A 24,190-nucleotide genomic window follows, 5' to 3' on the forward strand; every position below is an offset into this window, starting at 1 on the left:
ACAATTTGCTCCCAGGCCTTCTGGTAACTGAAACTGATGCTCTTCCAGGCTATGGCAATATTTCTAAGCGATTCTTTGCAAATACTGCTAGCCCAGAGATCTATGAAACTATGATTTAATTTACTTTCTCTAGGTGGCTCTTTGCCCAACATGCCTACAGTCCAGGAACGTACCAAACACGCCATTTTTTTTTTTTTAAAACAATGTACCTAAGGTTGAAATCTATTCAACTGAGCAAGTTGACTGGGCATCCTGTAAGCAAATGTCAGGAGACCCATTTCTAGGAGACTAGCCTCCCACCTCAAGAATATATTTGGAAATGCATCTGAAGAACCTCCTTATTCTGATCGTGCAGCTGTCTCTATTCTCACAGGGTCACATAAGCTCTCAGAGAGTCCAATCCCAATGACACCAGCATGCTGAAGTCAGTAAATGCACTCTCTGTGTGTCATTGCTCTAAATGGTCTCTCTGGAAATATCCAAGAGGCCGGAAATCACTGTGGTCCAGATGCCTGCTCATGCCATCACTCATTTTCCCCTCTATTTAAAATGTCACCCTAGCACATTTTTATGTGTCCAATGATCCTAGGTGCCCAAATGAAGAATAAAAAGAGCGGTCTTTGCATTTGCCCTCTAGGAGCTATGGTGCCAGGACTTATGTTAGATACTTAACTCTGTTACATATATGATGCCACTAAATTCTTCCAGCAGCCTTGTGATGTAGACATAATTGTCTTCATTGTGGACAAGACGTGTGCCGGAGCGGCCCCTCTTCCCCTTGGAAAACTGCGGGAGTTGGCTCAAATCTTCCCCCTTGCAGATGAGGAGAACGTTCAGCCCCCTCAAGATCACTGTGAAGTTATCAATGAGTGCAGCTTTCATGCTTACTCTATGATGACTGAAAAATATTTGCAAGTGAATGAAAAGAAAAGGGACAAGCCTCAGGTCATCTCCATGATGACCATAAACCAGTAGTCCTTAACTCTCTGGGATCATAGATTTGTTTTTAAATAGAGGGTTAAAATTTGGCATCTTTTTCCTTTAATAATGTGCAATTATCCATAGTTTGCACATTTCAGCGGCTCCATGAACAAAAACAAGTATCTGCTAAATGTAGGTTACTACGGTCGATGCTGGGCCATTGCTGATGAACCGTGGTCACTGGGAGCAGATGCTCTTAGAAACGTCTCTCTGCACCTCTCTGTGTCCCATCACCCTATGATTGCAGTGACACTGGACCCACTCCCCGCTGCAGCTCCTGTATTTCTCTGCCTGAGAGCTTTCTTTTACAGATAAATTTGCCATTCTCATGGCACCTGGAGCATTAGGAGATGAATGTTCTGGAAGAACAGCTCTCTAACAAAGATTGACAGGTGTATAAGTATCCCAGCTCCCCTCCCCTTCAGTGGGATCAACCCGAGGCACATGCTCTGCATTGTATCCTGGTTTGCTCGGTGGGACTAAGCTCGGTTGCCCACACTGATGGGTGTCTTCTCTTTCCCTGTGCTTCCACCAGTGCCTCCTTCCTTGTCAAATAAATCAGCTGCACTGGTATCCTTGTTTCAGGGGCTGTTTCTGGGAACTCTAACGAAGGCAGCCCATAACAGTTTTAAGTAAAATGATTTATCCCTTATGCTATATAAGGTGGGTTTTAATGGGTATTTGTTTTACAGATGGGGAAATCTGACACATGAACAGGCTTAATAACGAGCTCAAAGGTCTACAAAAGATTGATCTAAGCTCATCCTGGACCCAGGTCTCTTTATGCAGAGATTTGCCCTCTTTTTTTATGTATTTAGACAATAAAACTGCTGTATGCTAGGCATTAAGTAAGACATTGGGGATACAGAGGATCGTCAGATAAGGTCTCTTATGTGGAGTTCACATTTTAAGAAGTGGAGAGAGACGGGAAGCCCACATAATAATGAAATAATTATAAAAGTTTGGTGAGGAATATCAAGGAAATACATAGCATGGCATAATATTAAAAAAAGAGGTAGAAATTGGAGGAAAGGCCAACTTTCGAAAGAACTCAAGAGAAATCCTCACACTCCTAGGTTCTCCCTTAGTTCATTGTACTTCTGCTCTTACCTCCAGCAAATGCCAAATGCATGTAGGTATCAGCAAGAAAAAGGGCATAGTCTTTACTCTAAGGGGTTTACAGTCAGGTAGAAAAGACAGGGGATAAACAAGAAGCAAATGAGGAAAGATACCACTTAGTGATCACCACTTGTTGAAGACACAAGTGATAAGGGGGCACGCGTTGGCTTTTTTCAATAGGGATTCCCTTAAAGAATTAAGTCCAACTGCCCTAAGGCGTACTTTGGATGGAAGTAACTCACTTCTCTTCTAGGACTCAAGAATGGTACTGGTAATATGTAGTTCTTGAGAAAGTCTGGGGGACAAAGTGAAAATCAGTTGCTGGATTCTATGGTTCTGATGAGGAACCCCAGTTGAGAAAGTTATCATTTAAGCAGAGCTCTGGATATCAAGGAGAAGCAAGCTATTGAGGATCAGAGCTTGCAGGGTGTAGAAGGGCCACTGCCAAGCCTGAGAAGGCTGGAGAGACTAGAGCAGGTTGGATGAGATGGGAGGGTGAGGGAAGTGGGATTAGTGAGGTGGGAGAGGACCATAATGTGGGCAGTCTTGTGCATCAAAGAGCATATACTGTATTCAAAGGATGGGGAATAATTCATAGAAAGACAATAATCAAAGAAGGAAAACCAGATAAGATGTTATTGCAGTATCTGGCCAAGAGGGGGTAATGGCTTTAACCAAGATGGTGGTGGAGTCAACAGGACTTGCTAATGAATTAGATATTGGGAAAGGGATGAAAAATCATAGGGAATGTCTGGCTTTACGAATGGTTGATGAAAGATGGGCCATTTACTAGGATGGGGAAGATTAAGAAGGAACAGGTATCCAGGAATAAATTCAAGAATTCTATTTTGCCTATGTTACAATTGAGGTGCTTATTTAAATCCAAGTAGAAGTGTTAAGTTGATTACTGAGTATGTGCATCCTGAGTGTATAGAGAAAGATTTCAGAATCTTTGCCAGGTAGGACGTGGTCACCTAGAAATACACCTGTGGTCCTGTAGTACTTATTGCCTGGGTTGGAATTTTAGCTCTCTCAAGGTGATCCTGTGCTGGATGGTAAATCTGATCGGTGCCCGCTGTGGGGAGAGGATAGATGGAGAAGTTAAGGAAACTTAGGCAAGTTCCGGGATACTTCAATATTTGTAGGTTGAAGAAAGAGAAAGAGCCAACACAAGTGAGCACGAGAGAGTAATCACTGGAGTAGGAGGACCACCAGGAAATTGTGGTATCAGAAAGACAAAGGAAAATGCGTTTTATAGGAAGTAAGATGGTCAGCCATGTTAAATGTTGCTAGAAGGTAAAGCAAGCTATGGCCATCCAGAAGACTTCCTTGCTGGAAGTCATGATTCTAACAGATGAGATAGCCTCTCTCTAGGACACAAAACCACCTGCTCCTGGAGAGATCTAGTCTTTGGCATCACAAATGATTTAAGGACAATTGGCAGTGTGCTTGGAAAGACCACAGGATATTTTATCTAGCATGCTCAGAACAACTGAGACAAATTGAAATTTCTTGGGATGAAAGAACAATGTCTTGCCTATGACATTGTCTGTTATGAAGTTCAGCAAACATGGGAATTCATTTCAGAAAATTGGGATCCTCCAAGGGCTCTGGCTTACTTGTGACTGTTCTACTACTATTATTATTAATGTCTACTACCTACTGTTTGTATCACCTCATCTCTTCCAACTCCAAGCCAGTGCTATTTTCTAGCAGATCGTGCTGTTTCAGCAAAGCTCCCTGGCTGGTTACATAAAAAGCAATGTGGGAAAGAGTTAATTGGCAAACAGAGTGACTACATTTGCAACCCAAGAAGGCCTGCTGTGACTTGTTATCTGCTGAGCTAAGCAGCTCGCTGTACAAGTGATATTTGAGGCTCATTGCTGTTAATGCCAATGGGGGCACTTAACACCTCTCTGGAAATGATCTCAAGATTAATATCTTGCCATTTATTTCTTGTTATTTTTTCCCTCCTTGGAATGGAAGCCTTTTTCATCCTTTGCCTTCAGGAGCCAGAGCTGAGAGAAGGTCAGATGTGGCATGAACCTGGGGGGGGGGAGGGGATGACAACTTGACGGCTCCTTCCAGACTTCTCCTTGTGCAGCGTTGAGTCACGGAGTTGTAGCATTACTCAGCAAAATGGAGAGAGCATGGGTTTAAGAGAGCACCTGTTTTAAAATATTTAATAACTTAAAGATCTACTTACCTCAGTATTATTTTTTTCATATATTAAAGTAAAAGAAAAAAAAACATAATGAAATGTGTATTACAGGTTTATTATGACCAATCTTCTCAAATCTGGCTTCTGACTTCTCCACTTACTGAACTGGTGTCGCGCTGCTACCGTTTCAGTCATATATTCATTACAAGTGACCCACCTCCTTCCCTGAAACACACTCTTCTTTTCCGGTCTGTGATCTCACACATTCCTGTTTTTGTCCTTGTTTTCATACTACCCCTCCGGCTGCACCTGCTCAGTCTTCTGTGCTGGTTTCTCCTCCTCACTCTGATGTCAGAACTTGAAGATAGGTTTTCTTCTCTCTTCCCTTTATAATCTCTCTCTGGATAATAGCCATTATCATCTCATTAAACACCACGTATATGTTGACGACTCTGATCTCTCCAGATTAGGCACATCTTGTGAGATATAGTCTCGTTCGTCCACCTGCCTATGTGACAGCTCCGCTGAGATGCCTCCCGAACACCTTACACTCAACATGCCTGTGAATCTTGAGCTCCTTAAGAATCCATTGTATCCCCAACCTACCCCATCTCAGTAACTAGCACCATAACAACCCTGTGACTCCAGATAGAAGCCCAAGGAACAAAGTTAATGCCTCGCCCCTACTTTCCTTATAAAATACATATGCATCTCGTGGGAATTCTATATCCAACTATATTTTGAATTCTTCCACTCACCTTTATCTCCACTATTACCTGGGGGACGTATTTGCCATTTTTCCTTCCAGATCCATTCTCCATCCTTCTTTATTCCTCAACAGACTGGTCTGCATAAGCTACGTCAGTAAGATCCCTTGCTCTTGGGCTTCTGGCTGGATCCAGTTCATGGGCAGTAATAGCAGAAAATTGGAGGAAAAGAGTGAGTGAAGTTGGGGTATGTGTTCCATGGACTCCCTCCTTTCAGGATGGCCACAGGCTTGCAGGGATCTTTAGCACAAAGTCTCATTTCCAGTCAGGAGGCAACCCTCTGTCTCCATGAACTGGTTACCCTTCTCTCCATTCATGCCTTTGTGTCTTCTGGTATAGTAGTGGCACTCCTCTGTTCCTTGTCCCTGGGGAACTACAATGCCCACTACTGGCTTCCCTATACCTTATTTCCACCTTTATCCTGTATCGAGCTCCCAAACAATCCTTGTCTGAAAGAGCTTTCTGTTTCCTGGTGAAGCCTGAACGATAAGTCATTAAAGAACATAAAAGAAAACAAAAAACATACTCCTCATTGGTCTCCTACACTCATTGAAACCAGATCCATATAGTGTCTCTGCAACAGTATTGAGCATTTGTTTTAAAACCTATCATTTCACTCCTCTGCTGAAAAGCATTCAGGAGCTTCCTATTGTGTTTGCAATAAGCTCCTTATTACGGGATTAAATCCTTTTGTGAAACGGCCTCTGCCTACTTTTCCAAGCATGTCTTGCACTTTTCTATGACTTCTTTTCTCCTTTCAGGACGTGCAGATATATATTTTTTAAGTTATTTATTTAAGAGAGAGAGAGAGGATGAGCAGGAGGGAGAGGAAAAGAGAATCTGAGAATCTGAAGCAGATTCCACAATGAGCACAGAGCCTGATCCAGGGCTCAATCCCATAATCCTGAGATCATGACCTGATCTCAAACTAAGAGTCAGATGCTTAACTGACTGAGCTACCCAGGCACCCCATCCCTGCAGATATTATTAAGTCTCTAAAACACGAGAAGCTCTTCTCTGCCTCATGGATCTTACATGTGTGTTTGTTTCTGCCTGAAATGTTCTCTTCATGGAGAACACGAGTATTTGCCTCCTCATTGTTGAGTTCTAGCTTGGATGTTAGATCCTCAGAAATAGTCTTCCTGTCACTCACTGTAAGTGGTCCCTTCCTCATTAATCTCTGCTGTAGCTTTCTGTAGCTTTTCTTTCATGGCACTGAATTCACTCATAATTATTTATTATTTACATATTTAATGAATGAATCCCTGCTGGAGACATGAATTCGATGCCATGGCTCTTATTTTTTATCCCATTATGCACGTTGCTTGATATATACTAGGAATTCAACAAATACTCATTGAATTAAGGAATTAAGCAGCCAGAAGTACCTGACTCATAGCATGTGCTGCAATTATTGGGAAATACCGTTTACCAAGGATTTTCTGATACTTGATATTAGTTAATAATATTAGTAACATCGTCAAGTTTACACTTTCTTCATATGTCTGGTTATCATGGGTTGACCTCAACACATAATCCTTGGGATATGTAAGGTGACTGAACCAATTGATGTATATCATTAGGGATGTATATCAAAGGGGTGATAACTGTTCTAAACTCTAAAGGGACTATTTTCTAGACAGAATAAAGAGAATGAAGCAGGTTTACTCTTCTGGAAGTTTGGAAAATGGAAATTTATTGAGACTGGGATCAACTTGTCCTAATAAGTACTTTTTCTTTTCTTTTTCCTTTTTTCTTTTTCTTTTCTTTTCTTTCTTTTTTTTTTTTTTTTATGATTTGTTATTCGTGAAGTAAATTCCAAACAAAATGAACTAGAGACACACTTGGGTGAATTTACCATGATCTGAGCCTTCTCCACCTAGTGGTGTTTATCTGAATTACAGGCACAGTGGGGGGAAGAAATCAACCAGCCCGCAGGACCCCACTATTTCAACAAAGACAAATGATACACATAAATAAATCGAAATAGAGAAAATGGCTAATAGCATCACAAACAATTTTGACCCCTTTGGATGTTGAGAAAGTGGCAAATGCCTGCTATAGGCCTTAGATTAAAATAAGCACTTTCCCTCACAGAGGCATACATTTTCAATGCAGAAGGAAATCTCCGGTGGTGGTTGTCTACTGTGGATCCCTGGCTCACGGGGGCACTGATGAAGCATCAGTCCCACCATTTATAAATGAAGTAGCTTGAGGACTGTGGAAATTATGCCTTGCCCACCAGAACATCCGTTTTGCACCCTGTGCTGCAGGTTTAACAAGAGGAACAGGTCCGAGCAGGAGTCCTTTAAATTCCTGTTCTTAGTTTGGCTTCATAACCACTTTGTGAATTTGGTATTTTGATTAAAGTAAGACTCAGAGAGAGGAAGACATCGGCTTTCCTGGGGAAATAGGGCCTTTCTTTCCTTTACTTATGTGTGAGATAATGACAAAATAAGGGTTCAGATTTAGGGTATATTGACTCTAGGTCTTATCCCCTTTTCTGCTTTGCAATGCAAAACCAGTGGAAATGGCACAGGGTCTCTTTCCTTTCTGTTTTTGTTTTTATGCACCAATTTTCTTTTAACACCTGTCACCAAAGTGTGACACGTTTTGTTTTGTTTTGATTACTTCTTTTTAAAACATTTTTATTTGTAACTGAGGCATAGTCAACATACAATATTGTGTTAGTTTCAGGCACACAGCGTAGTGATTTGGCAGTTCTGTACATTACAAAATGCTCGTTTCCTCCCAGAGGCCAAAGGGTGGCGCCTTCCTCTGATGGTTGTCAGGGGCGGTCATGTGTTAGCACCTGCTTCAGTGTGGATCCACCTACAGGATCATGAAAGAGAATTTAGCCCAAAGGGCCTCGCTCCATAAAGGCACCGAGAAAAGAGACGCAGAGTGGAATGGGGCTTTCCCCCACCATCTTTATAATTACGTTTTATAGGCGATGTGATAGCAATGTATAATTACCGACAAATAATCATAGCTCTTGTTCCCAGAAAGCTGGCTACGAGGTTTGCATAAATAGGACCTATCTTTCAGTGCTGTGTGGTATGGAGGAGGGAGGGCAGGTCAGGGAGGGCATGGACTTGGGTTTAAAACACAGCTTCATCCCCTGCTAGCTTCACATCTTTGATCGTTACTTCTTCATCTCTCAAAGAAAGATAATAACATTGACCTCAATGTGCTTTGGAAGTTTAATTGATAGACCTGTACAGACAGTGCATAGCATAGTCCTTGAAATCAAATAGACACTTCAGAAACACTGGTTTCCTTGCCCTTCATCTGATCGTGAGTAGACCAGACCTCTCCGGAACACCTGCCGGTGGCGATGCAAATTAATCCCATTTTCACCTGAGTGCAGGTGTGCCTGTAGGAAATTGCTAAATGCTGTGATGCTGTCAGCTTGTCCAGGGAACCGCTGGTCAAGGAAGTGACATTTCAGCGGCGGTTTAAAGGAGGAGCTAGAAAGAACTAGGAGAAAAGAAAAGTGAAAAGTAATTTGGAGCAAATGTCTTGATACAGCTGTGGGACAGAACGGAGATCAGGTGTGAGGAGCCTAGAACCAGAGGGAGCCTGGGGCAGCAGAAGCCAAAAAGGCCAACAGAGACCAAGAACAGTCAGCAACTTGGAGGCCAGGCCTCCAAGGGGTTGTGGATTTTATTTCAAGAAGGAATAGAGGTCATTGCAGGTTTTAAACAGGAGAATGGCATGGTTTTCTGAGAGCTTGCTAGGTGCTGGGTATTATAATCCTCACAATTTTATGCACCGAGTACAATGGGGTAGAGTGAGGGCTAGGGAGATGAACTCATTCGCTTAAGAAAGCACATGGCCAGAGCCTGATTTACCTGAGGCTAACCTGCTCCTGAGCTTTCACCTTCATGGAGGTCCTGTAGTTCAGGTTACACCGCACACCCCATGTGGTAAATCTCTCTCATCTTCCCTCTGGCATGGTTCCATCCAGCCGGATTGCCTGTAATGCCATCCACAGCCCAGTGACTTCCCCACTGATGAATCCAGGGCACTCCACTTTGCTGGCAATGACCAGCCACTGGTCCACTTGGCATCTCCACCTGCACTTGTGAGAAAACGTGTACTCCCGACTCCCCTGCAAAGTTCCTCATCCTACAGTCCCTCAGGATCCAGTAACCGGAAGTTCCTTCTGCCCCCTGTCCAGGTTACAGAGCCGACTGTCACCTCCCGCTCCTGTCTCTCATATCCCTAATCCAATCTGTCGGCAACTTGCTCCTGCTCTACTGTCAGAACACATTCTCCTTCCTGATCTGAATACAGACCACCCCCATGTCCCACCTCACTATTATAAGAGTCTCCTCAGGATTCACCTGGTTTCCAGAGTGATCATCGTGAGTCACGAAGTCACAATTTGTTACTCATTTATTTAGAAACCCCCGGTGATTTTCTCTCTTACTGAGGGAAGGCCAAAGACCTCACCAGGACCCTCAAGACTACCTGTTTTGTTTTCTTGTTATTGCTCCTTTGTTTACCCTTTGTCTGTGGCTGCTGTCACGCCGCAAAAGCAGAACTGAATGCCTGCGACAGAGCCCTACGGCCCCCAGATCTAAAATATTTGCTGTTGGCCTTTTGCAGAAAGGGTTTCCTAGCCACACTCTGCGTAATTGGCACACTGTCCTCCAGATGTGCACACACACGTGAGCACATGCACAAGTCCACACACTTTTCTCACCTCATGTTCCAATACTTCCGCGCCCTTCCTACTCTCTTCTAGCTACTCCGGCTTTTGTGCAATTTCAGGAAATTTCTAAGCATTTCCCCCACCGCAAGGAGTTCTGCTTGCTGCTTGCCTTCCCCAGACCACCCTTCACTCATCTCAAATGCAAAACTCCCCACCTGCCCTGCAGGTCTCTGATTACAAATGTCTACCCAGGTCTTCTCAGATAAAAGAGCACTGTCCCCTCCCCCCCCCCCTTTTCTTCTTCCCTTGCTTCCTCATCTTTCCTCGTCTCCATTACCTCCCCTGGCAGTGTGGTTTTCTTTCTGTATTCTCTATCCCTCTACTAAAATATCAGCACTCTGAAAGGGGACACTTGAACTTCTTCACTGTTTTCATCATCTGTGACCTGAAAGGAGCCAGGCACATGACTGATGCTCAGTTATCCCTTTTGAATGGATCTGACAGTAGGCGGAGTAGAGTAGTAATCATAGCCTACGTTCTAGAATGTTCCTTGCATATCCACTGTGGGCTGGGCTGTTGCTGAGCACTTTCACATACACTGATTTCATGTTTACCCTCTCCACAATCTTGGTGAGAAGGGGCCCTTCTCTCTTGGGCTTTCCATAAAAAGATAAGGATATCCCTGAAACAACGCGCTATGGGAACTGTTGTGCACACTGGCAGGAAGGGGCTGTGTCTCCGGTGTGCTCACAAGTGACCATTCCTGAGGTCTGAGCCACTTTTTCCTCCAGGTGGCAGCTGGGAAAAGCGGTGTCTCTTTAAAATAACTCCCATCATTGAGATACTAACAATAAATCAGAGTTAGATGATTTTTCCTAAAAGGATTAAATCCAGGATCCTTCCCCAGAAATTTAGTTCCCGCCACAATGGGCATCCTGTTTACTGTGTTCTCGATAAGAGAGTCCTTACTGGACAATGTCAGAGTGGAGTTAAAGGCCAAAGAACATGTGGGTGTCGTGCTCGGAATTTTCCTGTGTGTTGAATACCATGTACGTGTGCTGTAAAAATATGCATACCACCACATTTACCATTCTGACCACTTGGGAGTATACACTTTAGCGGCATTAGTTCTTTCATAATGTGTAATCATCACCATTGTCCGTTTCTGGAACTTGTCCATCTTCCCAAGCTGAAACTCTGCCCCCAGTAAACCCTTGCTCCCCACTCCCCACTGCCCCCAGTCCCTGCAACCACTCTTCCACTTTCTGCCTCCAAATTTGACTCCTGGAGGAGCCTAATGTAAGTGGAATCATACAGTATATGTCCTTCGGTGGCTGGCTTATTTTCACTGTGTGTGACGCCTTCGAAGTTCATTCATGCTGTAACACATGACATTTCCTTCCTTTTCAAAAACGGAAAAATATTCTATTGTACATACGTAGCACCTCGTTTATCTGTTCCTACATTGACGGATGCTGGGTTGCTCCACGTTTCGGCTACTGTGAGTAAGGCTGCTTTGAAAATGGGTGTGCAAATATCTGTTTGGTCCCTGCTTTCAGATCTTTGGGGTAAATGTCCAGAAGTGGAATCCCAGAATTATATGTTAAGTCTATGTTTATTTATTTATTTTATTATTTTTTTGAGGAACTGCTATGATGCTTTATTAAATTTAAATTTTTCATTTTACTTAAATTTGTTTTATTTAAATGTAAGACTTTAATGACACTGTTAAGGAACTCCTGAATGTCTAGATTAACATTTTAAAATCTGGATCGAAAGACTGGTTTTGAGAAATGTTACGAAATAACAAAAAGGGCTGGTCTTCCAGCTGGGTCTCGTGTCACAACTTAGTCAGAGACACTGCAGACTGCCCTAAAGACCACTTCATAGGAAGGCACAGGTATTCTGTATTGTTTTTCCTGTGTTTTTGTCCTCTGAATGAGTCAGCTGAGGAAGCTGAGAGGCTGAGGGAGAACTGACAAGCTTTCTGTATTTTTTCCTTCCCGGTTCCCCTGACTCCACCGACTCTGTATCATCAGTGCCAAGCCAGTGAGCCAAGCACTCAGGCTCTTTCCTTACAACCCATCTGTGACCTCATGGACCTCCGGATGGGCATTAACTGACCTTGCCAGACCCAACTAGAGAGCTAGAATCATACAATAACGTCCACTCAGCACAGAGATTGACATTATTAGGCGTAGGAAGAACGCCAGCCCTTTGTGGTCAGAACGTCACCCTGGAAATAGGAATTAGAGGTGGGGCTGGGTCCTCCTCTATGCTCTGTTCCCAACTCAGTTAGCCTCCTCTTGGCCATCCTGATACCCTCACTCTTGGAGAGAATGAGTCCTCCTCTCACTTCTTTTTTTTTTTAATTGATAGGTCTCCCAAAGCAAATAACATATTACACAGAATGTAAAGAAATAGCACAAATGAGAATAAAGGTGCTCAAAGAAAACCGTTTTTCTACTCACAGTGCTTCAGACTCCAAAGGTGTGGGATCTTTCCTCATACCAACAACCAGTTCTCCACCAGTGCACACCAGTTGGGCCCCGTACCATTTAGTGCAGTCTGAAGCCATCCCCCTGGGGTTGACACTGACCCCGCTGTCAAGGTCATGGGCTCAATCCCACAGGGCTGCCCCCACTTCAGATGCCAGGCACAGTCTAGATTGTCATCTGTATGCTTGACCACCTGGGTATAACCGGGGGTTCCCACAGCCCCTTCCTCTGGTTGGTTACTTTGCTAAAATAGCCCGAAGGACTCAGAGAGGGTCCTTCACTTTCACTTGCGTGGACTGCTTTATTACAAGGGTCTGAAGGAACAGCCAGCTGAAGAGGTTCATGGGGCAAGGTCTGGAAGGGTCCTGAGAGCAGGGTTTCTGTCCCAGTGGTGTGTGGGTATGTCTCCCTCCTGGCACCCAGATACATTCATCAACCCTGCAGCTCTCTGTGGCCTCAGGGTTTTTATGGAGGCTTCCCCACTTGACATGATCCATCCTTAACTCGTTCTCTAACTCCCTCCCCTCCTCAGAGGTTGGAACCAAAGTGGCACTGAAAGTTCCAAACTTTTTTTCAAGGCTTGGTCTTTCTTGTGACAAGCCCCTATCCTATAACCATGCAGAAGCTCACCAAGAGTCATCTCATTAGAACAAAAAAGGCTTTTGTAGCCCAGGAACCTCCAAGGGATATAGGACCTCTTGTCTAAGACTCTCCCATCACCTGCATCACTCAGGATATTACACAGGTTATAGGATGTCTATGTTAGGAATGAGTGCAGAGACCAAATATATATATATATATATATATATTTATTAGGTCACAGGTGCTTTGTCTAAAAAAAGGATAGAGAGGAAGAAACTCATCTACTTAGTGCCACTCATCTATTTCACCTGCCTTCTCTCTCTCTCTCGAGACTTTTGAAGGTTCATTGTGGCACCCTAGTGCTCAGTGGAACCCACTTTGGAAACCACTGAAGTCAGTGACTCCGTATTGTTAACCAACTGTAATATGCAATGAATGGGGCTCTCCCAATATGGCGGCTCCTGTACCTGTGAACAGGATTTCTAAATGCATTTCACAAAAATACAGCTGTTCATCAGAAATCTAGAGGTAGATAATATATCAACAATGATTCCTGCCATCTGTTGGTGGTGAGCAATATGGATGAAATTTTATTCTGACTTCCTGCTAACTGTGTGTGACTGCCACAGTACCATGTGGTTGGTAAGCACGGGAGCCACAGTTCAAACCTAGGAAATGTGGCTCCCCTACTTTTCAAAAGTTGCACATTACAGCCTTTTTTAAAAAAAAAGTCAGAATAAGTAAGTGGAGAAGCTTCTGTGTACAGCAAACATTGAGAGCCAAGAGCTGTATCTGTTGTGCTGCCCACCTCCATTGTTCCAATACCACTGTGAGAGGGGTCTGTCCCTGGCTGAAGTCACCAACCCACTTCTTTGCAGGACCCAAGGCCCCTGGACGTAGTCCTGGGCCCTCAAAGACATCAGCAGAGCTCTTTAGCAAGTTCTAGCAATTAAAGTGATTCAGTTAAATGTTCAGAGCTACAAAACAATTCCTTTGGTCCAAGATTGGGTCTTTGGGATTGAATTTTCAATCAATTTCCACATCTCTTTTGCTCCTTCTTTTTGCCTTGTAAGGGGGGACTGTTCTTTTTAATTATGCAGATGCTTCCTCTTAGGTCTTATTTTCTTCCTCAGGGCTCCCTGCAGAGAATTTGCTACAGCTGATTGATAAGAAGATATTGATTCCAAGGGCAGAGTTCAGGAATATTCTTATAAATGGATCATGTTGTTAATAAAGGGTCACTGCAGAAGGGGCTTTGGGGTGCGGAAGTTGCTGAAATCAGAGCTCTCAGCGATGGTAGCAAGAGAGAGAAAATGGCCCCATGACCCATGCTGAAGAAGGGAAATTAAGAGAAGGAAAGCATGGGATCAAAATGACCATTTGTCAAATACCTCTGGCCTCTGAGCTCTGCTAATACTAACCTCGTGACCTTGGACAGGCTTTTCAACATCTCACACCCAAGCTTCTTCAGCTGTAAAGTGGTATCAGGTATAAGATATAAGGTATAAGGTATAACATCTTCACAGGATGTTGTCAGGATGAAACAAAACAATATATGTCAAGTGCTTGCCTGCCACAACATAGACACTAGGAATGTCTGTTGTTATAGCCATTATCCTGTTATTATCTGTGCTTTTCCTAACTTTCCCCAGTGATAGGTTATCAGCTGGAATTTTGGGCTTCAAAATCATAAAACAAAATTGACATAATTCTCACTTGTCAGGTGAGGAGATTTTGGCTTCTGTTTATGATTTTTATATGAAAATCAGACAAAAATAATGACTGTTGGGCAATAGAATGTGTAGAAAGGAAGGAAGGAAGGAAGAAAAAAAGGAAGGAAGGAAGGAAAGAAAGAAGCAAGCTGAGGGGCGGGACATGTAAATTTTGCAACTGTCCTCAGTTTAATGTTTGGCATTCTGTCCTCATCACTGACTGGGTAGGGCTTCACAGCCAACTGGCAATTTGCTGTATGAGAAAATGAAGATTTATAAAAAGCCAAATTGGACAAATGGTGAATAATTGATTTAGCTGACCTGACAATTCCCACTTGTACGTAACACAGAATGTTTTATTCTGGTTGTAATTTAGTTTTCTGGGCACCCTCCCTCCTTTGAGCAGTTCACAATAGAGGCCTAGCTGCCTTCTGACTCTGCCATACAGCAAAAAAATTTTAGATGATGATCTCTGTCCTCATGGCATCCTAGCATAATCTATAATAAGTATGGTTCATAATAGATACTCTTTGAAGAACGTGAGGATCTTTTATTTAGTTCTCTGATGTAGAATACAGTTTGGTTCCTACTTAATAAAACTTGAATATATTTGGCTGGATAAAAGAATTACTATGTTTACCCATCTTAAAATACAGTCTTTGGGAATAAAGTAAACCAAAATAGATAAAAGAAACATAAAACCAACAATATTGTATCATTGTCTAAAATCGCCTTGCTCGCATCTGGGTACAGTACATGCCATCTTAGAACACATTAACAAAGGGAGTGTTTATTTCCAATCTTGGCCTCCCAAGGGGATGCATATTCCTTGGGCATTCCCACATCAATGATTATGTGAGTTACAGATAGCTTAATGAACAAAATACAGAAGCATATGAGGATATTTAGAAGATCTCTCATAGCCCATGCTAAAATCATGCATCACTAGGATTGAAAGTGTATCTGAGAGATCATTTTGGTTAACCTCTTCATTATAGATTCTGTTTCATTCAATAAACATATAGTGAGCTCCTAGAAGGTGACATGAATTAGGCTCAGGTTATTAATAGGGGAATATGTTTTAGGGGGGAAACTAAAGAAATAAAAAAAGGGGGGTGCCATCAAGGCATTTATATGCTAGTGGAAAGGCTGTCTGGCTGTGTAGAAGGGCTGAGGCCAACACCGTGAGGTCAGTGTGAATAAGGTACTCTAGGAGCAGTTTGGGAGGAGAAAGCTACTTTGTGTTATCAGCCTGGCCAGCAGAAAACCATCCTTAAATATAAGCTCATTTTCATTTTACTCATTCATCAAAAATCTGTTGACCATCTTATCTCCACCAAAATCCTGTGCTGAGCATTTGGAGATGCTGAATACAATAAACATGATGCCTTCATGGACCCAAAGTCAAACAAAGATGGTTAGAAATTGAACAGGAAATCGCAGTGTCATGAGTTTTCTCCAATGTTGGCATGTTCCCCTGATTCTGATAAACCTGTGTTTCTTGGAATGCCTGTGGGAAGTGATAACCTGGCATGGTGACAGATTGCCCTGTTTTTAACCCCTCATTCTCACGTTGGAGAGGTGAGGTACGTGAATGAGATAGTGGTTAGCTTATCTTTATTAAAAAAAATAGATCTCCAATAAACATGAGTTGTCCTATTTTTTCTAGCCAAAACACTAATGAACTGAAAAACTCATCATGCGTTCTTGCTCATTTCTGAACTGTGAGTCAGGAATTTTCAGTGGGAGTGTTAGTTCTGCCAGGGATCAGATGTGCTTCTGTATCTGCAAGATCTGATTCCGTTATATTGAGCCTCATTTTCTTTTGACGGGACATGAGGAAGTCATGCTCGCTACACACCAGATCTGTGTGTTCTGACGGTTAGTGTAGAATGCTGTTTACTGACCACAGGAAGTCACTCACGACACTAGAAGGGTCTTTGGATATATGGTACAGTTAAGCTGAAATGCTTTGCGAAGATAATGGATGCTTCGGACACAGGCTTAGTGGTATTTTCTGTAAGTGCCACATGACTGCTCTTCTTTTCAAATTTATGATACAGCAGCTCCCCCAGATTGGGAACATAGAATTCATATTATAAATATGAACCACCAACAATTAAAAAGTGCATGTTTTCAATGCATTATATCCTGGAGTTTTTGTTTTTGTCTTTTTTTTTTTTTTAGATTATTTATTTGTTTATTTGACAGAGATCACAATCAGGCAGAGAGGCAGGCAGAGAGAGAGAGAGGAGGAAGCAGGCTCCCCTCTGAGCAGAGAGCCCAACGTGGGGCTCGTTCCCAGGACCCTGAGATCATGACCTGAGCCGAAGGCAGAGGCTTTAACCCACTGCGCCACCCAGGCACCCCTCCTGAAGTTATTTTTAAAAAACAATGAGAAACTGATTATGGCAATGTGCAGAGGCTCTGTGCATGAGTTTGCCATCTGTGGCTGTGACACTGGGGGATTTATTTGGCCTCTCTGCATTTCTGATTTTTTCTCCTAAAAATAGGGCTCCCGTTGAGCTACTTAACATAGAAAAGGTATGTGGATTACACATCTGAGTGTCTGCCACATGGTAAGTTCTCAGTGACTGTTAGTGTGGATTCCCCAGCTAAGAGTGGTGTCTCTGCTCTCGAGTGCCTTCACGACTGGACAGATTTCCACTCACGTGGGTGGAAAGTGGCGAAGCTGATATTTGAATTCTGTTAGGCATCAGAGACTGTACTCAAATTACTCTACTGTCTCACTGATCAGAATCAATGACTTTTATATATTAGGACTCTGATAATATAAACCTATTGGGGGGGGTGCCTGGGTGGCTCAGTGGGTTAAAGCCTCTGCCTTTGGCTCAGGTCATGATCCCAGGGTCCTGTATTAGAGCCCCGCATCAGGCTCTCTGCTCAGCAGGGAGCTTGCTTCGCTCTCTCTCTCTCTGCCTATTTCTCTGCCTGCTTGTGATCTCTGTCAAATAAATAAATAAAATCTTCAATATATATAGATATAGATGTAGATATAGCCCTATGGGATTCTCCTTCCTGCCAAACTTTTCACACCTATCTGTTGACTGTTCTGTTTACCCCATGAAAACTGGTATTTGTTGTTAATACAATTCTTCCCTCTTTGTCCTAGGACCAGAACTGTAATCCAATTAAGTTTTAGTTCTGATGAAACATTAGCACTCGGAGTTTGAGATATATTATTAGAGAGGATTATTTTTTGAATTTTTATCTTTTACATATTCAGTAGTATATGTGTGGCAGAGGTTTCTGATTTCTTTTTTTTCTTTTTTCTTTTTATTTTTACTTTATTTTTAATTAAATTAATTTATTTATTTTCAGAAAAACAGTATTCATTATTTTTTCACCACACCCAGTGCTCCATGCAATCCGTGCCCTCTATAATACCCACCACCTGGTACCCCAACCTCCCACCCCCCCCGCCACTTCAAACCCCTCAGATTGTTTTTCAGAGTCCATAGGCTCTCATGATTCACCTCCCCTTCCAATTTACCCCAACCCCCTTCTCCTCTCTAACACTCCTTGTCTTCCATGATATTTGTTATGCTCCACTTGAGGTTTCTGATTTCTTGCTTGTGTCATGGCTAGCCAGCTTTTTGATCTAGGGGAGCAAGATATTTGAAGCACACGATGGTGAAACATACTAATGATAGCAGCTGTTATTTTTAGCACACACTATGTGCCATGTACATTATATACTTTATTTCTAGTTTCATAATAATCTTGAAAGCTAGATATCATTTGATTGATTTAGAAATGGAGGCTCAGAGGACTTATATAACCTGCCCATCATAAAAAGCTTTAGAACCCAGATTGCAACCAAAATTAGCCCATCACCAAGCTCAGCAAATCACACTTCTACTTTGCCTCCCCAGAGTGGAAGGAAATGATGTTTACAGGAGGAATAGGAAGAGAAAGCCTGTTCTAACTGACCAAAAATGTGTGTATATGTGTGTGTGTGTACATGTGTAAAGTGATATTTTTTGTGTGTGAATCAAGATCTTGCACATACAAACAGGACAGAGGATCACAGGGGAAGCGATGGAAAATTGAATGGGAAGTCATCAGAGAGGGAGACAAAGTGTGAGAGACTCTTAACTTTAGGAAATAAGCTGAGGGTTGCTGGAGAGGAGATGGATGGAGGGAGTAGGGTAATTAGATGATGGGCATTAAGGAGGGCACATGAGGTGATGAGTACTGGGTGTTACATGCAACTGATAGATTATTGAACTCTGCATCTGAAACTAATGATGTACTATACATTGGCTAATTGAATTTAAATAAAAAAAGAAAAAAGATAATGCACACATTCTGAAGACCTTGCTACTTAAATGAACCTAGTAATTATACTTTTTGCAAAATAAAAAAAAAAAATCTTTGCATGGGAAATAACCATTTCATAACAATAGGTATGGGAAATCTTCATTTTGCTCTAACAGATTTGCTTAAATGAGCTAGGTATCCATGTTGTGCTTTTTCTCCTGACAACCATGACTGATTCTGATTTCACCCCCCATCAGGGGCAAATAAATACTGTTGCAGTATTTATTAATTTATTAATATTTATTATTAATTCATTATTATTAATTTTAATGCAACAGGTATAGCTGTTACACAAAGTAATGATAGCTTAGGTTCATGTAGAAGTTCAACATTCTTACCGGATCAACTTCACTATTACCCAGAGAAATAATCAACTTCCCATTGTCCTCATTGAATGACAGTGGTCATAGTTGAGAAAAGTAGGGTACAGAGTAGTTAAGAGCTTGCCAGATATAAAACGGTCAGGAAAAGCAGAAATTAGGACTTACACCTGATCTGTGGGTGCCCCAAATAATGTTCTTTCTTTTTTTTTTTAATATTTTTTTAAAATTTATTTGAGAGAGAGAGAGAGAGAGAGAGAACATGAACATGGGGTAGGAGCAGAGGGAGAGGGAGAAGCAGACCCCTCACTGAGCTGGAAGCCTGATGCGGGGCTCCATCCCAGGTGTCTGAGATCATGACCTAAGCCGAGGGAAGATACTTAACTGACTGAGCCATCCAGGTGCCCCAGAAGAATGTTATTTCATCAGTCTCACACTGTTATGCTAGAGTAGCCAGAAGAGAGGCATCCAGGAGTTTGGGGCAGCAATGACCAACAGAAGCAATCATTTAAATGGCAATAATTACCACAGGTTGGTGTTTCATTGATGTTATTAATTTTTAACTGAGTACTCACTTTGGTTACTTAAACACAAAATTTAAATTGCCAGTCATATCCCTAATTATCTATAATCAGATTTTTGCTGCGAACCTATTTATTTTACAAATAGTTTTGTTAAAAAATATTCCAGAAAGTGGGACACCTGGGTGGCTCAGTCATTAAACATCTGCCTTTGGCTCAGGTCATGATCCCAGGGTCCATATTGGGATCGAGCCCCATATTGGGCTCCCTGCTCAGCAGGGACCCTGCTTCTCCTTCTCCAGCTTCCCCATGCTTGTGTTCCCTCTCTCACTATCTCTCTCTGTCATAAATAAATAAATAAAATCTTTTAAAAAAATTCCAGAAAGTTTAGAAGTAAATATAACTTATGTAGAATTAATTGAGCATATAGTACATGCAATGCAGTTTCCATTCTAGAAGGATAAAGGTAAGGCTATGAAGTATTACACTAGAATAGTGGATGTTGTATAGTGGATGTTGTATGAGTATAGATGACTTACTCTAGAGGGTGGTGATAAATACAGCTTTGATATATGTGTCACATGAGAAAACTAAAACAATTCAGAAACAATTTCCTTTATTCAAAGGAAAACTATCCATGGATTGGGGAAGTACAGTGCCTTGCAAACAGTAGAGCACTATTCCCAAGGCATTTCAGGTAAGAATGAGCTTTATAATGTTAGGAGGGGCAACATGGACATGGGACATGGTTGGCTAAGGTATGAGGAATTTTGTTATAAATCTAGTAGCTCCTGTTTTCCAGGGTAAAGTAAGGAGCTAAAGCTGAGTTGGAGGGTTGTGATTGGTATCCATTTTCCTTGACAGGTGTTTCCCTTAAGTACAGACTAACTTATGTTTAAATTTGCAGCATGGGCAGCTTCTATTTTGTGGGTCTCGATATAAGAATTAACATTATCACAGGTGAGGATATTTAAGTTGGGTCTTGAAGGATTTTAAAAGTTCACCATAGGGGCACCTGGGTAGCTCAGGCCTCTGCCTTTGGCTCAGGTCATGATCCCAGGGTCCAGGGATCGAGCCCCACATCGGGCTCTTTGCTCAGCAGGGAGCCTGCTTCCTCCTCTCTCTCTGCCTGCCTCTCTGCCTACATGCGATCTCTGTCTGTCAAATAAATAAATAAATAAGAATTACTTATAAAGAAGTTCACCAGAAATATGCAGGGAGAATAGAATAGAATCCAGACTGAGGTAAGTATCATATGAACTATTAGTAAGCCATGAAAAGGCAGTTTTAAAAACAGCAAATGGAGAACAATTTAATGTGTCTGAAGATAGAATAGGAAATGTCTGTAGATAAAATTGAACAAAAAATGTGCGACTTGTGATGAGTCTAGTTTACCCTGGTGAAGAGTGTCGACTGTATCCTGTAAGCTGGGGGAAGTCATTGACTGTTTTCGAGAAGGGGAGTGACACGAGCAGATGTATGAGAACTATTTCATGGGCAGGGACGTGGGGAATACACACGTGGCACGGGAAGAGAGGAGACAGGCTCAGAGGCTGATGCCACAGGACTGGCAGGAGGTGGCGGTCCCGTAGGGCAGTGTCAATGGGGAAGGTGATGATGCCCCGAAAGGAGGAGGAACCAAAGTCTGTGGGAATGTTTCCCAGTAGCTTGTGAGGACCAGATCTTGAACTTCTACCCTACACTCTTCGTGCCTTCCTCAGAGGAAGAGCTGTGATAAGAATGTTTAGGCTTTCTTATTTGATTTAATTTATCTTCAAAATTTTTCAAAAGAAACTTGTCTTTGCTACAACAAATTAAGCAGTTTAAAACAGCTCATAATATTCCTTTAGCCCATTCCTTGTCCTTATAGGAAACCATTTTTTAAAAAGGATTTTATGTATTTGAGAGGAAGACAGAGAGAGCACAGGTAGGGGCGAGGGGCAGAGGGAGAGGGAGAAACAGCTCCCCGCTGAGCAGGGAGCCCCATAGGGCTCAATCCCAGGACTCTGGGATCATGAATGGATCTGAAGGCAGATGCTTAACCTACCCAACCACCCAGGTAACCGTCTAGGAAAGTAGTTTTAACGGCATGATGGGTATCTTTGCTTTCATTTTCTTTCTTTCTTTCTTTCAAGATTTTATTTATTTGAGAGAGAATGAGAAAGCAAAAGCAGTGGGGAGGGACAAAGTGAAAGCGAGAGATAGGCTCCCCACTGAGCAGGGAGCCAGAGGCTGGACTCAATCCCAGGACCCTGGGCTTATGACCTGAGCTGAAGGCAGATGCTTAAGGACTGAGCGACCCAGGTGCCCATCTTCGCCTTCATTTCAATATTAATGTAAAACATATAGACCTATGCTTTTTGTCCTTTTTATTGAAAGCATCAGATTCATTCATACATATTTCTTCGACTTGCTTAAACTCTCTACAAATGTCTCACTTTTACAATTCATCATGGACATCCCTTGAGGGTAATAGATCGCAATTTAACTCATTTTTTTTTTAAGTGGCTGGATAATATTCCTTGCTTGGATTTGCCACAATGTGCAGCCGTTTCCTTATTTAGACACATGCAGCTTGTGTCTTTTTTTGTCACTAGAACTTATTAAACAATTCTATTTGCACATCTTTTTGTTAATGTGTAAACAATAGCTGCAGAAATTAAAAAAATATCATTCTGTACCTGTTCACAACTAGAAAAGGACCTTACAAGTATCAACCAACAGGTGATTTACAAATGAGACATCGGAGGCACTGAAAAGTGCGGGAAAGAGCTCAGAGTCATATAAGCAGTTTGGCGGTGTCTCTGAAGCCAGAATCCAGTCCCCTGGCAGCAGCCTAGCCCCCTTTCCATAGGGCAGGTGCTTGTAGAGAATGAAGAAGTCGGCCCCCAAATGGTGGGGGACTTGTCATCGGAACATGGAATCCACATGGAGAAGGGATTTTCCTGGCCTAATTTTAATCATAGGACAGCCCTTCTTCTAACCAAAGCCTCCTGTGCCACAGGCCAAGGGCAGGGGTGAGAGAGAGCTCTGAACTCACCTCAGCCTGTCCCCGGAGGCAACCAAAGAATTCACCCTTCCTTCTGCTCTAAGGAAGTGTCCTTCCAGCAAAAGTGTGTGATTTCCTGGTTGGTGGACAGAGGGCAGCTGCTCTTGCCTTCCTGGAGCGGACCCCTTTGACCTCTGAAATGTCCTTGGAGGCCCTGTCTCACTTACCCCTTATGGGCACAGCCTCTAGGCTCCTGGGAATAGGCAGGAGAGAAAAACGCTTTGGTGTTCCTACCATGAAATGCTAACCAGAAGACAATCAGTGACCTCTTTCTCTAATGCTTTTCAGGCCTGTCCAATCTTCAGAATCACCCAGAGCTGATAATAGTGTATAGGTTACTGATCCCAAACACACAAATATACATGTACGTATATTTTTCCTTTGGAATTGCTGTGTGTATATATACACACACACCCCTATGTAGATAGATAGATAGATAGAAATATAGATAAAGATATGTATCTATATATATATGACAATTCCAGAGAAGAAAATATTTATTATGCATTATTTAAAGTCCATTATTTACATATCATATATGTATTCTATAGTAGTTTTTCTTCGGAGTCCCCAGGTATTGCGACGATTAGCACACTTTTGACCTGTGGCCCATGTCCAACATTGTTATTTTCTCAGTGAGAAAGTTGCGGTCTAGAAATGTTCTACAACTTGCCAGAAACCATTCAGCATGTCTGTGGCGGAGCCGGGACCACTCCCTGTCTCCTAGGTCAAAATTCTTTCACCAGATTTATAAATACAGATTCCTTTTAAAACCAAGAGAGATTTATCTTTGTCAACGTGCCACTGTGAGAGGATGTGGGGAGGGGGGAACAGACACCAGACAAGTATTCAGGTTTTCATGGTGTTGAACAGAAGCAGCGTTTCTGAATTGAGTGACGGGGGTGCAGGAAGGTGGGCGCCCAGAGTCCCGGTGATACGTGGGGGCCGCAGGTCTTGGCCAGCTTGTCCTATTACAAAGACTGGCGAATGGACAAAGCCGGTCTAATTCATCTCCCAAGCATGTGAAAGACATTTAGAGACTGAATGATTTTCAGTCCCCCTAGGTTTGGGAATTAAAGGTAAATACGGTACGGAAAATGCTCAGGCCTGGCTTTAAAGACTTGTGTGAAATGCTTCCCAAGGGGGGAAATGCAGGTCACTAAAAGGTTGCTTCTCACTAATGCCCTTGATTGGCTGTTGGTGCGCAACTCCCTCTGAAGTGACAATCAGTCCAAGTGACCACTGCCCTCTTGCTGCAATTATCAATGGTCCGGCAATTTCCCTCAATTTTTAATCAATTTGGTTTGTGAATAGCCCTTTTCTTTGTTTGAGACAAAAGAGGCAAGTGTTCAGTCAGGATGCCTGGCTTCTCCCGGGCAGCTCCTGTTTTCTTTAGGAAGCTTGTGGAGACCCCGTCCACTTTTAGGCGCGGCAGAAGACTGGCATCTCCTTTCAGTAGAGCAAGAGCCATTCCAG

The sequence above is a fragment of the Mustela putorius genome, unplaced genomic scaffold (assembly GCF_011764305.1).
Source record: "Mustela putorius furo isolate JIRA1106 unplaced genomic scaffold, ASM1176430v1.1 tig00000228_pilon_pilon_pilon, whole genome shotgun sequence".
Taxonomy (NCBI): domain Eukaryota; kingdom Metazoa; phylum Chordata; class Mammalia; order Carnivora; family Mustelidae; genus Mustela; species Mustela putorius.